The sequence below is a fragment of the Anser brachyrhynchus genome (assembly GCF_964034855.1).
Source record: "Anser brachyrhynchus genome assembly, chromosome: 3".
NCBI classification, from domain to species: Eukaryota; Metazoa; Chordata; class Aves; order Anseriformes; family Anatidae; genus Anser; species Anser brachyrhynchus.
In genome coordinates, this window is record NC_137696.1 from 75,475,789 (window position 1) to 75,500,084 (window position 24,296).

The 24,296-nt window shown below is 36.8% G+C and overlaps 1 long non-coding RNA gene across 1 annotated transcript in view; it reads right to left on the bottom strand.

Annotated features, from left to right (window-relative positions):
• Nucleotides 1-24,056, bottom strand: part of LOC308192873 — an 82,884-nt gene extending 58,828 nt beyond the window's left edge. The window contains exon 1 of the long non-coding RNA XR_013949177.1: nt 23,735-24,056. This is a non-coding gene — a long non-coding RNA (uncharacterized lncRNA). The remainder of the gene's footprint in view (nt 1-23,734) is intronic.
• Nucleotides 24,057-24,296: the final 240 nt, after the last annotated feature.

The window sequence follows — 24,296 nt, forward strand, 5'->3', positions numbered from 1 at the left end:
AAAAAAAAAAAAGAAAAAGAAAAAGAAAAAGAAAGAACCTGTCTTTTATTTTAGAGTACAGTAACAGAACTCTGTTATGATACTACTGCTCAGAAAAAGGGAGCTGAGACTACTGACATCAGCAGTTCCTTACAAGCTGCTGCTTCTACCACAACAGTTGTTAAAAACCTTAACTTAAATTCAGTCTTGGTCTGAATTTCTCATCTGTGCCATGTGTTCTAAGGAAAGTGAGCCACTACCAAGAAAAAAAAATAAAAATAAAAATAAAAATAAAAATAAAAATAAAAATAAAAATAAAAATAAAAATAAAAATAAAAATAAAAATAAAAATAAAAATAAAATATAAAAATAAAAATAAAAATAAAAATAAAAATAAAAATAAAAATAAAAATAAAAATAAAAATAAAAATAAAAATAAAAATATTCTGTGATAGGAAATAATGCTCTGTGGGAAGATTCTAGGAGTGTCACAGTTAACAAGCATTCACAAATTCTTATAACAGAATGGTTAATAACAAGTGATATTTGGTATCTGAGCAGTCAAACAAGCTGCTTTTCATCTGATCAGGAAACAAAGAAAAATTATTCCACATATACCATCACTCTGTACATTTTAAATGCTGAGTGTTGAGCAACTACACCAGCTGAACAAGTCCTTTATGGCAACTTCAAGATACGCTCCATTTAGACCCACTGTGATTTGTTTGTATTAAATGTGTTATGTCTTTTCAGAGAAACAGGTGAAAGCATTCGAGTTTAGGAGAAAAATGTATTTGCCCAACTAGCTTTTCTACCCATGCCTTTTCTTTCATCTGAGAGTTTTAGCTGAACTTCAAATGGTGGACAAGTGCAATATGTGCTTTCATATATGAAATACTTTTAATATGACCTCAAACTCGTCGCATTTTTACCTCTTGTATTCATAAGACTACTTTTTGGCTCTTTGCCCAACCTAAAGAGGCAGGAAATGGGAGTATCAAAGACCTGAAATTCTTTCTTGTGAAAGGAAGGGAGAGAATGCTTTCTAACTATTTTTTTTTTTTCTGAGCACAACATTCTCTCACCATTTCTGTACTAGTTTTGTGCAATTCTGTTACATTTCAGCCATTCCCTTCAGACATCTACTTGGCTCCTCAGTACAGTCTTAACTGCAGAATGATGGATGGGTGGGAGCACACCCATAGATAGGGGTGCTCCTTGGTTGGGTGTGCTCCATAGGAAAGGATTCCTTCCTCTGCATCAAGTATGAATGCACCATTCAAGAAAATGAGTGTGATGTAAAAGGAAAAACGATGAAAATAATGATGAAAAAAACATGCTGGTTTGAGCTTACAGCACTGCTTTCATTGTCCTGCATGTGAGATCATGACTGTCTTTCTTTCATGTCTTTCTTTACAAACAGGAAAACATCGTATAAGTGCCTTGCTGAAGCAAAACCCTCTTTTATATCTCTAGCTTTTACTTTACAGAGTCCTTACGATGAAATATCTCTTCCAGAAGAGAGACAGCTCTTGTTCTGACACCTCATGAAGTTGTCCCTGCTTCCTTCAAGGTTTCACAAAAGTTCCTGCTACTGTTAAAAGCCCGACCATTTGAGATCTGCTAGCCTGAAAATCTCATGTATCAGGGTTATTATGCTCCCATAGCTCCAGTCAATCAAATCCTTTGGAGATGGGTCTTTGCTGGGAGCAGAAGGCACATCACAGCTAGGCTCCAGTAATGAGTTGCCCATGCAGATCAGCAGCTAAATAGCCCATAAAAGAGTATAGCTACATCCAGCTGCTACTCTTAAAAATGAAACACAGCATTGAAGACAGAATTTTTTTCCTTCAAGTTCATACCTGAGGTCAATGATAATACTTACAGCACAGAGGTGGGCTAAACCTGATGTTCTCCAAACACAGCTGTTTAAAATATGGCAGGTCCCTATGTATCAGTCAGGTGGATGGCTCCCAGATGACATCAAAGCTAGCAGCAAGTAAGGGATTGGTCATAAAATATGTGATGTGAATTCTTTTGAGGACTGCGCTGTCTACTTTCTTTTCTTCTTTATGGCATGCAAGGAATTGGTCTCAGCCCATGCAAAGCTCTCTTAAAGTGTTACCTTCTGAGTATTACTCCAGCAAGTAGCCTTTCTGAAAGTCAGCAGGTCTGAATTTAGCAGAGTATGAAAAATTTTAGTAGTGTGCCCCTATGACTTTTTATTTATTTATTTATTTTCCTTTTAGGTGGATAGTTTGTGCCCTCACTCACAGATTTAATTATTCAGCATGGCTATTGTATTCTGGAACATAATAAAATATTTATTATGAAAATCAGTTTTGAAAATATGAATATGTGCAGTTTTTCAGTGGGTTCACTGTTGATCTTTAGGCTCATATTCATCTCATGTAACTCCCTGGATTCTATAAGGGTTGATTTGGCATATTTGGCAAATATTTTCTTTATTATTCATTTTTTTTCTTTGTTCTGCTACTAATTGTAGGCTTATATTCTGCAAGGACAGAAAGATCTCTTGCAGAAGTATCAATATTACTTTAACTCTGGCCAGCATTAATTGCACTGGCTTGCATTTTTCAAACCTTTCTCACTGTTTCCCTTGTGACAGATGTAATGCACATACTGGAGCCAAGCATTTACAGTCATCTCCTTTCCCTCCTTTTTGGCTTGTGCACACACCCCTGAGGAGTGTGCACAGAAAGCCCAAGGAAGCCATTAGCTTAAGGTTTAGTGAATACAGAAAGCATGAGATTTACAGAACTTGCCAGCAAAATTCACTGTTCAGTTCCAGAATACATTATGCTGTTCCTGGTTGTGGTCTCGAGGTTAAAACAGGGAAGTGGAATTCCAGAGTCCTGGCTTCTTTCCTGCAAATTGTCCTGTATAAAAATTTCTCTGCCTCAGTTTATTCCTTGTAAAGCAATAACTGCAGTTCACCTCCCTCCACATACCAGAACTTCTGGTACACTTTGGAACCTTAAAAATATGCTAGGAAACTTATTAAACTTATTTCAACAGCATGTAGGCAGTCACCTACAACATGCTGCACAACTGGGCTAGCATAGGAAAGAATAAACAAGTACATCAGAAAAGCAAGGGTAAGAAAGATTAATGTTTATGAAAGGCATTTAAGAGACAGATGCTAAAAAAGTTATTCTTCTCATTTCTATCAGTGACCAGAGCTCAGACTTTCCAGAATCTGGAATTAGTTCTCATCTACTTTGGTGTCTCCTCCCCCCAGCCTGTAAAACAAAGTTGAATTCCCAAGAGACAGGAGCACACTTTCCTTAGAAGATATGTATTTAAATGTATGCATATATATGTATAAATATTCTGTGGGTAGCAGAAGACAAATTCTCTGTGTTCTCATTAGACCCTTCTCCTGAGCTGGGGTGACCTTATTTGAGCAGCTGGGATCTACTCCCCTCAAACTTCAAGCTTCCACACAAGATGAGGATCCTTTTCTTCTCCTCTACCCCTTCCACTGAGGGCCTTCTATTGTAGCACAACAACAGTGCTCAGAGGAGCACCACAGGTGGGAACAGGGGAAAGGGAAATGTGAGACCTGCTTCTAACACTACTCCCCCTGCTACCGGAGCATGGAGTCTACAGAAGGAGCATAATTCCAGCCATTCAGAGAGGAAAAGGAGCAGGACTGAACTTGACTGTTGATAATCAACTACTGTGAATACCATGAAATCACAGCAGTTTGGTTCCTCATTTTATCTTCGTTTAACATGGCATGCTTCTGGAAAACCATACAGTAACCTTAGCATTTTATCTATCCTGATTGTTGCTGTTATGAGAGACAACTCTTACTGCAGGCATATCTTCATGCTGGATTTTTCAAGTATGAAATCCACAGGCACTAAATTATAATGTTTCCATGCTCAGCTTGTGGTTAGCTCAGTTCTCAGATGATCGACATTTGGAACTCTTTGGCCTTAATGGAAAATCCCTTCACCTTTTCAGAGTGCTGCTGCATATTCCCAGGAGCTGCTGCCATCTATGGTTCCTTTAGATGCCTCTTAGACCTTCCAAGTGTTCTGTTCCTTTCACATGAGCTGAGACAGAGTCTCACAGGAAGCCCCTGTCTTCCTTCTTTGGACTCAAAGGGGTCACCAGACTTCCAGAATCATCGTGTGAGCCACATCCAAAAAAGGTTCTGTGCTTTGTATTGTCTCTAAAAGTTCATACCTGGGGAATATTCTCAGACTCACAGATAACACAGGCATTGAAGTCCACGTAATGGCTTCCTGATTAACAGGTAATATGTAGTTCCTGAGCTCCCTGACTCTGTGCTTACCGAATGTTGTTTTATTCTCCTCTATTTTTCTGCCCTCACACCCCTTGCCATTAGGTGGGACAAGAAACAGTGAAGATCTCACAGAGTTTAGTGACCATAAGTCATTCAGCCTTACTTGCACAAATTATTTCTACAGCAGTGGATCTCTCTTTCTATATTTGCACAAAGACTAAAACTACAAATCACATGCACAAATGTTTTGGGAAAATACATGCATTATGTCTGCACCTGTTTTGCCAGACACTGAGTGCGTTAGAGAAAAAGCTGAGTGTTCTGATGTCAAAGGAAAATGTTCTGCAACACAGTGACAGCTGGATGCAGGAAGAGCTACAGTCTGCAGCTCAGGACTGGCAGGAATCTGAGCCAGTGCCATGGCAACAGGCATCAGTACCTGTCAGGAGTTGGGAAGTCACAATATTCATGGCGTGCGTTATTGCTGTGCATTTGTGTCAGTGACATCGAGGCCACATTGCAGTTTACATTACAAAGACTTGCTCCCTGTACAGAATTGCTCTCGGGCAGACTTTGACATTGAAGACTGCAAAAGCAGATTCCCACCCCTAAATACTCAGACTACATTTAAATCATACCTATGAAAGCCCTAAATAAAAATTAAACCTGGCCATGGCTGCAGGGGGGTTTATGGAAGAAAAATCGTAATCACTAATTGCTAATTGTTAAGCAATTAGCCAGTTATGCTACAGGACTTTCAAAGCACGTTAAATTAACTAACAGACAAAGCTGATTTGTAAACAAAATGGCTGGATGTTCAGGAACCAATTAGAGAAGGAAAATTGGCAGCAGCTGGGAAGCTGTCAGGAGTCAGACTGGTATCACAGGAAGGCTGTTTGGAGCAGAGATCAGCTTGTCTTGTTAAGTATGAGCCAACTATCAGGATTTTAAAATATAAAAATATATTTATATTTATTTATTAAATATACTTAATGTATGTGATATCTATTTTATAGAATTATACATAAAAATATAATACCCTGTGTATAATTTTTCCTGGTGTTTTTAACTGATTTTTAATCAAAACTCTTGTTTTTGAAATCATTTGAAAACAGAGTAAAATACAAGGTGCTGTTGGAAAGCATTTCACTTGTTTCATACATTCTTCTCTAGGAGAAGAGCACTCTGTGACTCATACCCGTCTTCTCAGAGCTGTAGTGGTTTAGAGCATCATTTGACTTTATGCAATTAGTTCTCATGCAATTGGATTTGCAATTTATTCCTCTGCAGGTGAGGCTATGAACATACACTGTTTAGTAACAGAGACAATCTGGAGATAAACTCAATGACCAGTTACACAAAGGTAACACTTTTCTCAAGGGAATTTCAGAACACAACCACTGTTGTTTTAGCATTTTGAAATGTCAGAGGGTCACATTCTCCTGTGGCACAAAACAACAATGATGAAAAGTGTTTATTGGTAAACCGTGAGTCATATCTGATCATTTAGTTTACAACAGTGGCCTCAGTATGGGAAACAGCACAGGAAGTCCTGTCACAAAGCCACAGTCAATTGTGAGTCTTTGCTATGATTATTCAAGAGAGGAATTGAATCTCTGAATCTCCTAAACTTCAAGAAGAGTCTCTTGGTTTCTCTGGCCTCTTTGCAGCATATTATTTCATTCCAGTCTTTCCCTCACTGAGAACCAGTATTAAAGGAAGAAATCTCTTTGGAAGCAAACTGGAAAGCAAAAATAGAGACAAAGCCTGAAGGCATTCTTGAGCACTACTCAGGAAAATCTCTCTTCTACATCACTGAAAGTTGGGTGCATACAAGGAGTTAGGTATGCTTTTAAGTGCCCGCCTTCGTGTGTTTCACTCTAGGAAGAGGTGGAGTCATTCGCTTCTAGTGAAGTCAAAGGAAAAGACAGGAGAACAAGGAGGATTTTCAGCATGAATGAAGGGTTCAAAGTCTGCCTTAGTAACAAATGCTATTACGTTTTCAGCTTTACTATCTTTTGTAGGAAGAAAAAAATAATGCAGAAAGGTATATGTAAAAATGTAACTGTTGTAGGTTCATCCTGATACTTTGGATCAAAAAAAAATATGCGGCAGGTAACGACATATTACCTGCATCTGTCTTGTTGTTCTGATTGCTTCTTTTTAACTTTTCAGCCAAAAGTTTCTAGAGAAATCATTGCCTTGGCTGAGCAATCAGCTTCTAATCAAGATTCCCTAACACTAGGGCTTTAAATATATATATTTTCTCCTGTCTTAGATATGGAATATGACCAAACTTATGTCAGTCAAAATCCCCATTGGAGCTGCCTGACAGATTCACATCCTTTTAATGAACTCAGAGCCATGTTAATTCTCATCCACGTAACTCAGAGCACGCTATCTGTTTAGATAGTCTGTTTCCAAGTAAAAATTTTGTTTATTCAATAACCCCCTTTCAATTCATCTATGAACGCACTCCAAATCAGCTGCGAACTCTCATTCAGTTGTAACAGGAAACAAAATGACATCTCTGGATCCAAAGGAGCCCTGAGAAAGTGGAAGGGACCGATGCTGCTAGGAGGAGAGGAGTGCAGCTTGTGGCTGAGCCTGGAGCAGAGCTGTTCTGCACAAGGGGTTGGTGCAGGCTGCCTGGGCTGCCGGCTGGAGCACAGGCACCAGCGCCAGCTGCCCACAGCTTTACATGACATAGTTGGTACTGTTGATTTAAACAGACTGATGAACGTGACCTCCTAAATGAAATGTTAGTAATTACACATTATAGACAGAGAACGCTCACATTAAGAGCATTTCATAGCAGGTTTCTTTTTTATTGTTGTTTATTTGTTTGTTTTGAAAAGGAGAAGTTAAGCTAATGTTCAGATGTGCACTCATTTGTTAATACAAATACTCAGTAGATATTCCCTATTGAGGGACCTTAGCTCTGCATTTCCTGCTCCAGTTCTTTTGGGTGGGGGGAAGAACACAGACAAAAACCAACAAAACAAAACAACAAAACAGAACAGCTTTCAAGTGGGTGTGAAAAGGAAGGATACTAACGTGTGAGATGTCAATAAGCATTTGCCTTGTTAAACTGTAATCTCACATATGTTAAAGTAAGAACAAGACCTAAAACGATACAGTTGTCCTTCATGGAAGATTTATCATAGAAAGGTACACCATCAGCATCTCATTAGTAATCACACTTCTGGTCTTTCTTCAGGTTTTAGTGGAATGAGACATTCTTATGTAGCTGTTACTAGTACTTGAAGAAACTATTTTTGCTTAACATCCAATCTTCAGTAAAAATTAAACAAGAAAAGGAGAATTCAAAGACACAAGTCCCTCTGTCACAGCCATCCAAACAGTGACAAGACAAAAATCCTTGTTCTAAGTGCAAAGGGAAAAGATGTCAAAGGAAATAAAGTACTGTTGTGTTCTTATGAAGGATAACACTGTGAGGGCTACTCAGTACTGAGAGTGCCACAGAGTTTGCTGCAATACTGAGAAGAACTTGAGGAACAAAAGATGGGAAGATCTTCTGAACATGTTATTTGCAGGGATCACATACAGTACATAAATTATCTTTTAGTATTATTTAGATTTAAGTTATGCTAAAAATAGAGATGATAATTAAGTCATTTTTGTACCTCTAACTATCCAGTATAATTTATCATAAAGACCAGCTCCCACAGACCTTTAGAAAATAGGTAGCGTAATAGGTAGTCATAACAATTTATGTATCTAGCTCAGAGCTATTTGGGGCTCTCTTTACCATGATATCTAAGAGCTTTTTAAGGTTAACTGGGTAAAGTATTATCTAGCAGACTTCATGTTGTCTCCTGCTCTCTCCCTCACTTTAGTATAGAAAACTTTGTGTTGGCTATAAAGTAGTTAAATTTGTGGAAAAGTTGTATACAAATGGAATTGTAGTTTATACAGCTCTTTCTCCCTTTCTGAGGAGTTTCAGTTGTGTGTGTATATATATATATATATATATAAAATCATATTTCTCCCTTCTGGTTTGGAATAAATAAATAAATAAATAAAAGTAAAAATTGACTATCAGAAGATGAATTATTAGTTAACATACCAGTAGCAGAACAGTGTCTTCAGAAGAACAAAGTGTTTCAGAAATCACTTGTTGTTCTTCCATAACTGGGATGTGTAAGAAGAAATGAAAGGAGTGGAAATCCCAAAGGGGAGCAATAATTTAATCAACTTGCATTGTGAGAATACTGTAACGAGCCTATAAAGCACCTGGGAGAGATAGAATATTGCTATCTACCCTGATAATGCTGCTTTCATGCATAAGATCAAACACTGAAAAGACAGCAACAGGCGAGTCATGAAAGAATAAAATTAGGAGCAAGCAACACTCACTAATGGAGAAATTATTTATTTTAGCTGGCTGTAAAATCAAGCCAACTCTTTCACTGAACCAAACTGAACAGAAAAATAAAATCTTTAAAAAGGAAAATACCCTAAGGTGGTGTAAAGTTTTTAAAGTAGTATTTGCTATTTTCTTAAAATTTCTTTTTCTTTTTTTTTTTTCTGGTTGTTGATGTGACTGTACACCTGTGTACGTCAGAGTTTCTTTTTTATATATAGATAATACCTGTCTACACTGTACCTAAAAATGTATATTGTTTCCACTGAAGTGCTCTAAACTCTGAATTTTTGTCTGGTATAAAATATCAAAATTTCACTCTATATTTTTGGATCTATAATGATCTAAATCAGGGGAAGAACTGTCATAGCTGAGACTTTCCTTGCTTTCTATACCAGCTAGGATTTTTTTTTTTTTAGTCTCTCCCTTCTGATACATTTAAGACAGAAAGCCCTTATTTAAATGTGCAGAAGTTTTGTTACAGGTGGAAAATGATTACATTCCTGATCCCTGTTCTTTGGGAATTCCTATTGGTCTGAATCTATTTATGATATTTTTTCTTTAAGTTTTCTTTACTTTTCAAAGTGCCTGTCATCTCTTTGGACCAAGAAGATAGACATATTTTTTCTGCACTGTGTGTTCATATACAATCAGTGATGCCATTTGGTTTAAGTCACTGATGGCCTTGAAGATCAGGGATGAGACCTTAAAAGAAATTATTACACAATCTGTTGGAATTGCAACAACAAAATATAAGTTCATGGCTGTCTTATTCACTCGGGTGTGTAATGGAACCACCTTTATTACTGTCTTGGTTACTTGTCTAGAAGTGACCAATTAGATGGAAAGCAGTAGCTGAGCTGGTGATATGTGAAAAATGTAGGAATTTTCAGTACTGTTAAAATAACGTTCTTCGGAGGGACTGGCAGATTCACCTCTCTAAACTGCCACTTCAATTAGCAGCAAACAGAGTAGTTATTTTCTTTGGATTTCATAAGCCTAATGTTGCAGGCATCTTGGCAGAACAAGTCATTGCAATACATCTGAGCTTTCCAGCACTCTGTTGTTTCTCTTCAGCTCCTTTAGGTTTTCTTTGTTCCTTGTCTCTTATTAGAGTGGAGACTCTCTATCTGCCAGCATCTAGACCACCCTACTTCTCTCTTATGTCCATCCATTATTGGGATGTATATACTATTTTCTTTCATAAAGACAAGTATTTCATGACTGCTTCCTCTGGTGGTGGTGCTGGTGGTTTTTTTGATTGTTTTTGTTTTTCAGAATAAATATTTTAATACTGAACAATGTTAAATAAATAATCCAAAATGTTTACACTAAATAAAAAAAAATGCATAAAAAATGAAATTAAGGGAAGCCATTTTCAGAATTTTAAAATGAATGTACTGTCTGTGCAGTGCTTTGCATGGCAGTTAGTCAGCAATACCACAGTCAGCTTAGCATTGTGCAGTCCTGGTCCCCAAGCTGGACAGCCTCTTGCAGGTCTCCTCCTGCGTATAGGTTTGCTTTCCACCAGAACCTGGATGAGACAGGCACTTGGGGACATGTTTTACACTCAGGTCTCATAAAAGTGGTTCTTTTTTTCATGATGAGCTCTTCCCCATCTGCAACAGTGCCGCATGTGACTTGCCATGTCCTTAGTAACAGCCACCAAGAGAACACCCTTTGATTCCTACCATAGGATGTCTTATGGCTGATGGAGAAAAGGGTTCTTCATTCTTTTCTCTTAACTTTTTCCTAGATGACATCTCTTCTTGTGTATTAACAATTATGTAAATGCATAGCTGTGCTTCGTGAGTACATTTCCTCCATGATGCTGGGAAAATAAAATTACTTTTCCAAAATCAGCTCACAAATAAAGCTGAATCTATTGGGATATAAAATTATATTTTTTATCAAAAACTGATGATACAGATTGAATCAAGAGAAAAGCATCTCCACAAGCAAAAGCAAATTTCCACTTGTAGTTTATAGTGACATAAATAAGTTTTCAGTTGACTTATAGGGAAGAAATAGGCTATGTGAATTATCTCTATCTTCTTTTTCTTGGTACCTCTCAGCTGCTTTAACTTTAAATTTGCAGTTTACGATCAGTGTAAAGTGTGCAATTCATCATAGCATGCTTCTACATATTGTCAGGACAAACAGTCTTTGGGGTGTCATTTGTCTTAAACGGAAGGTTATTTGAAAGGTCATTGAAACAGATAAACTTTTTTTTTTTTTTTTAATTAATTGGGGCATACTGAGTGTAGAAGATTGTATTTTATGTGCATACTGCTAAAAGGAAAAAGGGAAACCCACTGTGATTAAAAGGGTTTTATTTGTCTAAAATTATTTTCCCAAGGTGGAAAATATTAATTATATCTCAGTCAATAACTCTGAAGTTAATCTACCAGGTATTAGGGAGGTAAAGAAAAATAAATGTGGCAAATAAACAAAATTTTATAAGTTTGCACACTATTTTACAATACAGTAAATGATGTTATGTAGAAACCTTCAGCCAAGTAAATTTATTGCAAAGCCGGAGGCATGCTCTGCTTCTTTTATCAAATGATTTAGTCCTTTCAATTGTATAAAATGTTAAAGCTAATAAAAAGCAGCAGAACCTGCATTCCACAGATAATGAGGAATACAGTATTTAATACATATTTACAAGCTCAGGTCAGGCACCATTTAAAGAGATGGTGACTCTCTTCTCACTTTCTTCACTAGGTGTAATCTTCAATATAAGATACTCCATTAGCTGGGGAGTGCAAGGGTATATCTTTTCATTAATTATGCAAAATTTTTGTAAATGGATTTTGATGTTAGCTACTCATTGTAGCTATCCTTTTAATATCAGCCACAGAAATACATAAATGAAAATACACATCAGTTGTGATGATCTGATTTTTTTGGTCACACTTGAGTGGAAATTCTTTGACTGGTAATATGTGGATGTTTACAATATGCCTGAGCTGATACTCGGGTATAAGACCTTTCCTTTCAAATGTATGTTTCATCATTCAGGAATTTATATCTCACTGAAAGTCATTAACACTAACTTTTTTAAAGGTTTTTGGAAAAAAAAAATCTTGTTTCTTCTACAGCTTTTCTCCTCTTTTGCTTCAGGAACTTAAAAGACAATGTTCAAAATGGGTTTTACAGGTGGGCACTCGGGTCACAGCTCAGATTGGGAAGAGAGAGGTGACAAAATGCTAAGCTAGGCAGCAGCATAAATCAGGGGGAGGGGAGGGGAGGGGAGGGGACAGGATGTACCACATTTGTACCCTCAAGCCAATGTTACAGTGAGACTAATAGTCTCTCAGTATCACAAAGCAGCACAACAGTATGGCTGCTAGAAACAGAGATGCAGGTCCTCAGCTTTGCTCAGGCTGGAGCGTACAGAATTCTCATCCAACCCAAGCTTTTTCTTAGCATACTTTTTTAGAGACTAAAAGGCATTACATCATGTTTTTGTTTTGTTTTTAATAAATCATGATGAGTTTGGAAGGTTTTCAGCTCTTGCATCCATGCTAATCACTGTATTTGTTATTGATACCCTGGCATGCCTGTGCTATTGACAGTGCACCTGTTCACACACTTCATTCTCCAGCTCTGCTGACAGGAACAAGCCTATATGCAGCAATCTAATTCTTCATGGGTCCTTTTTCTGTTTCTCACGTTACTGTGCTAACATCACCAGTAAAGGACAGCACTGTGTAAGAGAGAGATTTTTGTGGCTTACTTGAATAGTTTAATATAGGTTTCTCTGTGCCTTAAATGACAATAATCACAAAATATAAGTTTTATAGAGATGATATATTAATTATGTATCCCTTAGTATTCTCTTTAAATTCTATATTCAAGGTTCATGTTCCTGAGCATGTATTAATTGCTGTCCTTAATATTAATGAAAAATTTTATCTGGCCTCAATGGGATAAACATCAGGCCCTTTGGTTCAGTAATGTAATAGTTACATGGAATATCTGATTCTATTTATTTTATTGTATTTTGCCATTCAGTCCCTCAGCTACAGTGTAGAATTAATAAAAATGATTTATAAGTAGCAGGAGATCAGGCCAGATTGTGTACCCTTTGCTCACTTTCTATAAGTACTGGTACAACTGCTATGAAAGCTGTAGTGTATTTCAGAGGTGCAAGACTTCTTCAGTTATCCGTAGGAGAAAAGAGAAATAACTTGTGACTATCTTTACTGAGTGCATTATTCATCCTCCATAAAGTTCTACTGACTGAACTGGGGAGAAAATCACAGCTTTGACTAAGACCTCTTCCATGCTACAGCTATACACCTTGAGCAGCTCCCCCACATATTTGTTACATAAGTTATATTAATATGGACCACAAGATAAATAAATAAATAATGATCCTTTCTAACCTTTGTAATAGCCCAGCACTTCAAAGTATGATGCAATCATGCGTACTTGATTCATGTGCCCTGATGATATAGATAACGCGTGAATACCTCAAATTTTTTTATATTTTCTTTAATGTACTCTTTCCTCATGTCAGGGTTAGTATCTCTGGTATATGTGTAAAAGTGAAGGCAAATTCTGAAGATATTTAAAAATGTTATTTTTCAACAGTTTAAAGCAACTGTTTCTCTTACAGTTTTGGAAAAATTCTTATTTTAGATATGACTTTCTGAGTAGTAGTAGCATTTTTAGTAACTTTTAGCTTTGTCAAGAATAAATAAATAAATAAATAAATAAATAAATAAAATCTAACCATTTAATGTGATTCAATCATTCCATATATATAAATTATTACATTCATGGAAATGGAAGTATCCAATTTTTTTGCATACACACACCTTATTGGCTAATATGACAAATTTGAGTTCCTCTGTGAGATTTAAGTAGGGGAAAAAACAAAACAAAACAAAAAAAAAACACCTCTTCAATGCATGCAGAAACTAAAATGGAGACAATCTATAACTGAATAATTGAATTATTTCCAATCCTTTTATTCTTGGCACAGAACTGTTGCAAGCTGATTTTTATTTTATTTTTTTTCCCATCCAATATGATTCCTCTAGATACAGCTATTTCGCCATTCTGCTGAAATCACTGAATATTCAGACAGCTAACATTGCATGGCCTACATTATTTTTCTCCTGGCTTGAAACTCTTAGCAATCTTAGTATCAGAAGAGAGCCACCCACCATGACAAACTTGTGGGTTGATATAGAGGCTCTAGCTGGGATGCAGTGAATTTTCTTTATAGATGGGATATGTGACTAAAACTATGTTTATTACACACCAGCATTTTGGCAGTTGCTGAGCAGTGCTGGCATAGCACTGAGATTTTCTTTTATTTATTCTTTTTCCCACTCAGCCCCCTAGCCTGCCAATGAGAAGCAGTCAATGAATGCTTATTTTGCTTTGCCTGCACACACAGTTTTGCTTCACTAATTCATTTGTTTTTCTCTCAATCCCCCCATTTTCATCTTTTGCTCTTCTGAGCCTCGGCAGTGAGCGAGTGGCTGGGTGGGTGATTGGCTGCTGGCTGGGGTTAACACAGTCCAGCAGGTTAAATGAAGTAACAGCAAGCCATACAGACAGTCAGAAAGAAATTCATATCTGAGAGGTGCTTCTACAACTACAACTCAGTTTTAGTGGCATAAACGAATCTCTTTTACGGTAAAGTTAAAAAAACACAACATGAAACCCTACTGCAAGAAAAATGCTGCAGACCAGCACCATGAGAGTCAGTCACCGGTGGCTTAATCTCACCTGACTGACTTTCCCAGAAAAAGAGGGTAGGCACGCATGTAGACAGGCAGTGAAGAGCCTACACATTTGCTCTGAGATGTTAGATTTCCTCCCTCCTCCGAGATGTATGACTTTCTCCAGATGTGGACACAACACTGAAAGGATGGAAGGCTTGCCAGGCCAAAAACTGAGGAGAGGGTTTGGGACTAGCAATGCAGATATGCTTCTTGTTATGTTGTTAAACTGAATTCAGGGGAAAAAAATAAAATAATATATATATATATATTTTCACAGAAGAAACAGAGCAAATGAAGAATCACTATGTAACTCTTCAAAGGCAGCTACCCTGATCAGAGTATTGTTAGAATAAATACTTCAGCTTTCTTGGATACATAAGAGCAAACTCTCCATATTTAAATGATGGGATTGCAATAAATCACAAACCACAAGAGCATCATGTACACAGGATTTGTCAGGAAAGAAATGTTAAGACAAATCAGAGAAATCCTTGTTCTCCAGTCAAGGCAGGACCTGACAGATGGACCTTTAACTCTGTTCCTCTGCTGTAAAAACTTCTTGGCTCAAGTATACAGTCTCTTACCTCTCACCCTTGTCATCATTTTTTTAAAGGGGAGCAAAAGCAACACTTACTGCTTATTGCAAACAGCTGAAATACAGGCACAGAGTTTTAGGTGTTAAAACAAATCACTTCTCTTGCAGAAAGCCTAGGTGTTCAAGGGCAGAAAGTCTGAGCCAAGGGAATTATATTTAAACTTAACAACTTAATTAGCACTTTCTTAATTATTTTCCTCCCATGCAGATATTCATTTAAGCATTAGAAGAGTGCAGGAACCAATCTGTCAGACAAGACTAGAGGTAATTAATATTGCAGGTGAAGAATGCAGCCAGCAATATCACAATTTCTTATGGTGGCTTCCTTACAGAAAGCAACAACATCATTGCACAAATGATTTTCCTAAAATGTCCCTGCAATGACCCTTTGAGGAGAAATATCAAAATGCTATGTGAAACTTTCTAAGATATTTCTTGCCCTATTTTTCTCTTAAAATTTCTGATAAACCCTGTTCTAGCTTTGAATCTCACGTGCTCAAATTTTTTACCAGTCGAATCTAACATTCTAACATAGACATACCACAGCCAACTTTTTTAACTTTTTTTTTTTTTTTTTTTTAAGGTTCAATACCACAGGCTATAGATGACATGAAAGATTTCTGCATGGAGGCATATTAGATCAGCAGGCCCACATCTGCAAAGCCCAATAGCTCTCATGAAAAACTCATGCAGGACCCAGAGAGATGCAGCAGGCTGAAGAGGAGCTGTCTGCAGCTAAGCAAGGTAATGCTGAAGGGATTCATCCATAAATTATCAATGTTGAGTTCTGACAATCACAAAATAAAAATCCAGACTCATGACTATATCTAGCCCTTCTTGAGCTAAACAGAGACCATGCCATAGAAGAGCTTTCTTCTTCTGTCAGATCTGCAATCAGCTGCTGCCTTCTGGGTGCTAACCTGTCAGAACAAGTGCGGTGGAAGACCAAAACATGGAGTGAAATGCACTGGGCTTATCCCTCCCACAGGTTGAGATGGGCAGAGGACCAGGTGTGAGAAGGGCAGAGTGGAATGAGCCACAAGGAGTGCCACAAGTCAAATCACAGAATCATACAGTGTTTTGTATTGGAAGGCTCCTTAAAGACCACCCAGTTCCAACCCCCCTGACAAGGGCAGGGACATCTCCCACTAGTCCAGGTTGCTCAAAGCTGCATCCGACCTGGCCTTTAACACTTCCAGGGATGGGGCATCCACAGCTTCTCTGGGAAACCTGTGCCAGGACCTCACCACCCTCTGAGCTAAAAATTTATTTCTAATGTCTAATCTAAGTCACCGTCTTATAGTTTAAAGATGTTAACCCCTGACATATCACTACACTCCCTGACAGAGTCCTTCTCCACCTGTCCTGAAGGCCCCCTTTAGGCACTGGAAGGCTGTTTTAAGGTCTCCCTGGAGTCTTCTCTTCTCCAAGCTGAACAACTGCAACTCTGTCAGCCTGTTTTCATAGGAGAGCTGCTCCAGCCTTTTGATCACCTTCATGGCCTCTTACGGACTTGTCCTAATACAATCTCAATCCAGACATCCCATTTGCAGCAACTTAAAGATAATCGGTGCTGCGATCTGCACACAGATCGTCTATGAGAGCTTTTTTGTAGGAAACAGACACCCTTTAGGACTTCTGTGTCTCTCAGATTATCCAAAACTTGAGCTTAATAATGAAACTTTATTTGTGTCTCCTTGAGGATAAAACATGGAATTCCTACTCATCAGAAAAAAAATAGGTATTTTTCCTAGGAGATGTTAGGAAAAAAGACTGTAGTATTTTCCTCATAAATATCTTCAATTTTTGAAAAAATAAAAATAAATTAAGAAAAAAATAAATGAAAAATTACTAGGAACACAACATTTATTTTTTCTGTTTTCCATATTTATTATTTAGGCATTGGATGCTTGTGCCTTTATATAATTGTGTATGTATGTGTGTATGTTTGTATTTAAATAGCCATATAGTGAAAGCATACTTCTAATTGAATATTTCCAGTTTAATAAAAATACTGGTAAAAATCTAATAAAAATTATTCACCCTTAAATACATTCAATTTTTTATTATTATTTTTTTAATATCTTGGATATTTTTAGTGGAAGCATTTCCAAAGTGAAATACATTGTGCTATGTAAAAGCATAAAAATGCAAGGAGAATATATTTATTATATTCTGCTTTAAAAAATATATTATTTTCTGTTTTCTAATTACATGAATATGAAAAGAGAAGAAGGAAATAACTTCTAATTATATAGAACAACTTTTTTTTAATTGAGAATGGAAGATAAATTCATTCATGGTGCTATAAAATATATGTGAAGCAATTATATCATCAGGATTTCTCTTTGTGTGTAACTTATGTGCTACGGAATTGGAGCAATTATGATATCATGACTTTTTGTTTTTAATTAGAAAATTAGTCTGCTGTTTGAGTAATTACAAAGAGATTCTCCATTATTGCATTTTTCTATAATAAGTATTAGAAGCAATTATAAGTAACAGAAGGAAAAAATAGCCTATTCGCAAAAAAAAAAAAAAAAAGGCAATAATGCTGCTTTGCTATTAGAACAGCCTGAGGTTCACACCATATGAGATGTAGAAGATGCTCCTTATTGTAATGGTTTCAAATTCACATTATATTTGAAAAGCACAGGGAAAATAAAAACACAACATTTTATCCTTTAATTATAGAAAGACTAGATGATTTCAATTATATAGAAGGTTCAGTTACACAATCAGCACAAAACTAGAAATCATGAAATGATCTTTTGATAATTATTCAGACCAAGGACCAAAGATCCATTATATGGATGCCCATTAACAGCAGACAAGGCACCAATTCAGAGTGGCCTCAAACAAGTTGCTGTCACCTGGACTTTCTGAGGCACAACAATATTGCTGCAAAATAACTACATGTGATATGACATGAGGAATCTAGAATTTAAAACAAACAGAAATATCTGATTTGTGTTAGCAATCCCCATCACTGTAATTTGGGTACAAATCTGAGCACAAGAAAAGATAGATTCAGAGATATTCATGGTCTTTCACAGCTTCTTCCACATTTAGTATTGACCCAGCTTCTTGCACATTTAGTATTGACCTGTAAGACATGGGCTCCAGGTCTGTGTTATCCAAGAGAGAAAGAGACAAGAGTACAAGACAAATCCTAGATCTGCAATGTGTTCTTGGTCAATGTTTCTAGATGGTTAAACCAGAAAGAAACATAGAGGTCAGCTCTTAGTGATGATTTTTAAGTCTCTTGCTCCTCAAGTCAACACAGTTCTGGTCAAACAGTTTATCAGGGTATAATACAGTACTCTAAGTACTCTAAGTCTTCCTTGCTTCAGTATCATTTACAGATTCAACACTCTTAAAAGTAAGAAAATTCTTTCTTTGGTGTAGTGCTTCTTTATAATATAATGGAAAAAAAAATAAAAAAAAAATCCAACCTCAGTACGTTATGCCTGCATGAAGTTTTGCATTAGTAAAGAGACTGGTCCTTGAATGAAATGAGCAATGCACTTGATTTAAACTGAATAGCTCTCACTTTAGTCATTATCCTTTTTTTTCTTTTTTATGTCATTAATGATTATTTACAGATGTTCAGCCAAGAATACATAATCTGCTGATTAGAGTTTCTATTTTAAAGTCAAATTTTGTAAACATTTCCAACTGGACACCCTACTTGCTAACGGGACTGTTTCAAATTGATTTTTTATGGCTCTGCAAGCTATGGCCATTGCTTACATGTTTGCAATTTAAGTCATCAAATTGAAATAATAATGTCATTATTTGCAACTGTACGTTGTTTTGGTCAAAGTTTTGTTACATTTCTACACCAAAGCAAGAAATGAAACTCTTATATCTACCTGAGCAAAAATATTTCTCATGTAAAATAAGCTGGTTTAAGGCAGTTTTTCCATGTCAAAATATGAAAACTTTGTTAGTGCCACATTCAACAAACATAGGTGTTTAAACAGCTGTGTTAAATAAGAATCAGTTCCAGCTTACTGAGGCTTTGCTCTCATGTTTCTTTAGGTGAAAACCATATCAGCCTTCATTGCATCTCATTTAAATCTGCTGTTTATAAAACTATGTTTTATTTTTGTATATTGATGCTATTCTATGAATGTTCAATCATGTATAGTGTCACTCTTCTTTTCCTTAGCTTGAAATAGAATGTTTTTGCATCATCCAGCCCATAAGACCCACACGACAGGTTTTCATCTGTAAGCCAGCATCTCACACACTAAATGATACTCTCATTTAGTAGTCCAGATATTCCCTTGCAGAAGATAGAGTTGGCTTTTCTGCAATCTGCATGAACTAAAGCCCTGTTCTCGTACAACCCAGGTGAATTATCTGACACTTTATTTGTGTGTACAAAAACATTTTTTTTTTCTGCAGGGTGAACAGAAATTTCATGCTGAACAGAGAGAGCTAGTTTTTATTTGAAAAAGAAATAATAGATATATTATATATGATATCATCTTAAACAACCTTGTCTTCCAAAATGTTGCTGACCTCTGTTATATGTTTTTAGCTACAACTCAGCTAAAGTCTTACATCTGCATGGGATTTGCATACATTTTGTTCTGGATGAAGATGTGTGCCCATTCTTATTACAGAGGCTGTTATTATTTCTGCTGTCTGGTTTTATAAAAGAGCTTAACTGTTGTTGGCCTCTTTCTCACATTTATTGATATTACAGGGTGGCTATTATAACTACTGTTTTCAGTGATTCTCATACCCTAACAATACTAAATCAAAGATATTAGGGTTGGTTAAAACTTTATGAATCTTTGTGGGCTTGGTTCAAATGCAATTGGATATTTGTGTGCAGTTCTGTCAACATGTATTTAAGACGTCTGTATCTTCTAAGAGAAAAAAAAGAAATTTTAAAGCATAATTCCTCTTTGAAATTAAACTCTTTATTAAAAAAATACCATAGGATTCAGTGTTTATTTTCTCTTTGTGATTCCATGGCGTGTATGTTCTCTTTATAAGCAATAAGATTTTCTTTACTTAACTACCACCAATAGACTCAGTGTGTGCTTTAAGCTCTTTTCTTTTCTTGCATCACTAACAATAAAGGGTCTCAAAACAAATTAGGCCACAGCTACATCTGAATAAACCCATGATATTTAAATTACACCCTCAGTGAAAGCCACTTAGTTTCGTTGTTAATAGTTTTGAACAAATTTTCAAGAGAAAAATTTACAAAAGCAAGTAAACAAATAGAAACAGCAAGCTATTGATGACCAAGATTTCCATGCTTTCCTATTGCCCGTTGCTACACTATTGATGTCCAGCCCAGAATCCTAACTGCTGTGTTGTAGCAATATAGATCTGAGCTCACAGTCACAGTCACAGTACTAAACAAGTCTGGAAGTGGTTTGATTTCCACTCTTGACTTTTTCAAAACTGCATTTGCATTTATGGAAAATTAAATAGCTGTTACCTATGGGAAATAGCTGCTACCTACCACAGGTTTTCAGCACCTGCGCCCTCCCAGCTCCTCAGAGAAGTGTCCTGACATGTTGGGGCTGGAGGAAAAAACAAAACAAAACAAAACAAACAAACAAATAAACAAACAAAAATTTATATAAGATTTTATGCTGTGAGAGTGAAGATTTGTGAGTGATAGTTATGAAACTCTATGCTGGAACTGTTTTACCACTCTGCTTTGAGACAAAATCCAGATTCCCCTACAAACACCTACTCTCTGAAAGCAGATAGGACTGAAACAGCTAGCCCAACCAGGAGATGTCAGAGAATGGGCCAATTGACCCTGAGCCTCTAAATCTCCACAAAGGATTAGAAAAACAAGGGAAACAGTGTGTTACATCAGGACTGACTGTTGGCTCTGATGAGGAAGAGCTCTGTAAAACATGGCAAGTTCTACCCAGAGCGAAGAAGGGGAAAGCCAAGGGATTAGACATACTTCCTCAGATGATCCATAGCCAAAGAGTGAACAGGCACGTGTTCATATGCATGTATGTATCTATACACACATCTTTATATGTATATAATGCTCACAGATACAGTTTTTCTAGGTAGCATCAGTGATAAAACCATTATCTCCTATAAAAATGTGTCACAGATCTTTGTGTTTTTGTTATATGCAGACTGGCTACTTTCTATACACACCGTGTTCAGAATAAACTTCATCTCTTTTAAAAAAATCAGTAGGAATAAATTCCCCTCACATCATAGAAATATTGTGTGAAACCCTTGAAATAACTAAACCTCTTATCACCCTGTGAATTTTAGCCAAACCAGTAATTTATTTTTATTGGTCTAAGTCTTAGGCATGAATACACAATTGAATATAACCTAGTTTTAACAGCTAGCATTTGAGCATGTTTCTAGAGCCTGGCAGACATGCTGCTGTTTATAACAAAATGCTGATAGCCCAGCTACCCCATCTGCAGAACAGTCCTGAATGTAAGAGCAAACTAAACAGACCAAATGGTAAGGCTCTGTTTTCAATATCCTTGATCAGATGCATAACCAGTCTGAATTTAAACAATCACTCTATTTCTTCTTTCAGGAATGAAGGGTCAGCAATCCTTCAAAAATATTTAAATTACAGAGTATTAGTTGTTTATTATACTTGTTATAACACAGTATATTATCTCTAGCTATTCCTTTATTTGTAGTTTTAAATTCTGATATCTTCTTTTTTGTCTTCCCAGTAACCTTCCATGAAATGATAATAAATTCCTCATCCATTTTATTGTTGTTGCTGAAGATGAATAGGCCTAGCATTGGCAGTTACATCTGAATGCAAATTAAATGTAAGTTTGGGAGCAATTCCTATGGGTCTGAGTTGAAACACAAGTCTATTTTTTTTTCCCACATGCAGTCTTTATATCACAAAATTAATAGGTAATTTTTCTGTGCAAATGTGAGAAGGAAGTCTTTTCTGAGGTATGCAAAACAACAGGTTAGGTCAAATCCGCCTCTTGGATATATATACATGAAACCTATTTACTAATTAAAGGGCAAGAAAACCACAAGTGTAAATTGCATTTGGATTTATGGGTTCACAGCACATTTGCAGAGATAGAATAAATTGCCCACAATAACATATTTGAAAAGATTCTCCACTATGAAATATCTTTAAGGATTTATGTGATTACTAATGTGTACAAATTGTTATACAATTTGAGTATCATTGTAGACGGCAGAGTTGCTTTTCCCCACACCCTTTAATTATAGCTTGTGAACTGCAACTCAAAAGGGAGCAAGGTTGAATCCAAGTGAATGGGACAAGCTGAACTGAAGATAATTTTATATACTGATCTTCCTTCCTGAGTTGAGATCCGCAACTACTCTATGTCTGTCTGCTGCTCCATACTTATCCTTTCCTGATATTTACAGAATGTTGCAGCTTCCAAGAAGGTAAAGTCCAGCTTTAAGACTATTCAGCTCCAGTTTCAAAGTCAAGATAAAGTGTAAGAAGATGCTATTGACAAGATACCATGAATTATGGTATTTCTACGAAAAATTAACTGATGGTTGAAGATATGGACAGGTACACACACATTTCTGTACCAAGACTAGTCACCTACTCCCAGAAAGAAATAATCAGTGCTAGCAAAAGTTATTGCTAGCAGTGTATCAGGTCTGCTGTCAACTCACTGTCCAATTCTCATCTTTCTGCTAGAAATAAAGGGGCAGCCAATCTCAACTCTGGTGCATAGTTTAGGAAGCCCATACGATGAAAAGGGATGTGTAACATGCAGTACAAGGGAGCCTTCATTTGAACAGCTCTCCATTAGTCCAAGCAACTCCAGCTCATGTGCTCTTGGGTTTTAATACACATTTCCTCTTTATTTTCCCTTCTGTTTGTAGAATGAGGGGATAATTCTCCGTAGGTGAGGTGTCAGTACTGGTATCAGAACATGCTCAGAGACAAGAAAGCTTCACATGCTTCATGATGAGATCTAGAAAGAGAGGGCGGATGTTTGTTCACTTAAGATTTTGTAATCAGCAAATGCAGTCTCTCAGAACTAATTGCTTGTTCATAATGATGGTGTATAAAACAGAAAAACTCCAGCTTTACACAAGCCTCAGCAAAATTTGCCCTCAGATAGTATTTATTTAAGAAGTCTACTCAGAATAGATGCTAAAAGTTCATGTTTACCTAGAAGACACGTGGGGACTGCATTTTCTATTCACAACATGCACATTTAATCCTCATTTCCAGTATACAAAGAAGAGCAAGTGATGTATACAATAGTTAAGATGAAGGAGTAAAGTGTGTGGTTTTGCATGGAAAATACATGCAAGTATTAAAGATTTCAGCAGGTGTGTTTTGTGTAGTCAGAATGTGCATATATTCTGTACTGAGTAAACTTATCTCCTTCCTGGCGCTTGACTTTTAATATTAATATAAACAACCTAAAAGTAACATAATTCTGTTTCTCCTGAGCATGGCCTGAGCTTGGCTTTTCTTCCAGTTTTTCTTTGTAAGACCATATTCTTTCCATGCTAGACCACGTTTTGTCAAGCTCTTTAGTCCTGCTGGATTTGAGATAACAGGAACTGCTTTCAAAGCAAGTCAGACAAAATAGGTCTGCATCTCCCCAAAGGAGACTCCCATTTGACATCACTCTCAGACATTCAGCGAAGAGCTCAAAGCTGAAAACTGGCAAGGGGTGATGAATAAAAAATACTCTAGAGACTGGGGTATTTTAGAAAAATAGAGACTTTGAAAAAATATTCAGACCCACCTCATTTATAAACGAATTCCAAATGAAGCTTCTTTCTGCTTTGCCTTGCACTTAGCAATGCCAAGTGGGACAATTCCCTTTCCTCCAGCAGTCTGAGGGCTGGGGTCTTTGCTTCCAGCACCGAGCTGCCTCCTGCTTCAGAAAAGGCAGAAGGACTCTGCATCTCAATCTACATGTCTCAACATTGCAGCAACGCTGGCTGAACTTGATGACGAGCAGGACAGGAAGTCACGGTCCAGGTCTGCGTTGGAGAGCAGGGGGCCAGGCTGCATGCAGCCTCCCTTATCTGGGGGAGGAAGTCAGCTAGAGCCAGGATGATATGAATTAGCACTACTGTTTTCTGTACAGAGCTCCACATGCCTTTTTACAAACTTTTCATCAGCTAGCATACGCAATGAGGAAAATACGTGACCATTCTCCGTGCTTTTGTATTATTGCTACCTAACTTAAAACTGTCTCACATTATGAAGGTGAAATGCTGAAGGCTGTCAAGCAAAGCTGGAGAAAAAGCCATAGTCATTTATTTCCCTTCTCAAGTTGGCACAGTCTAATGTATACTGTG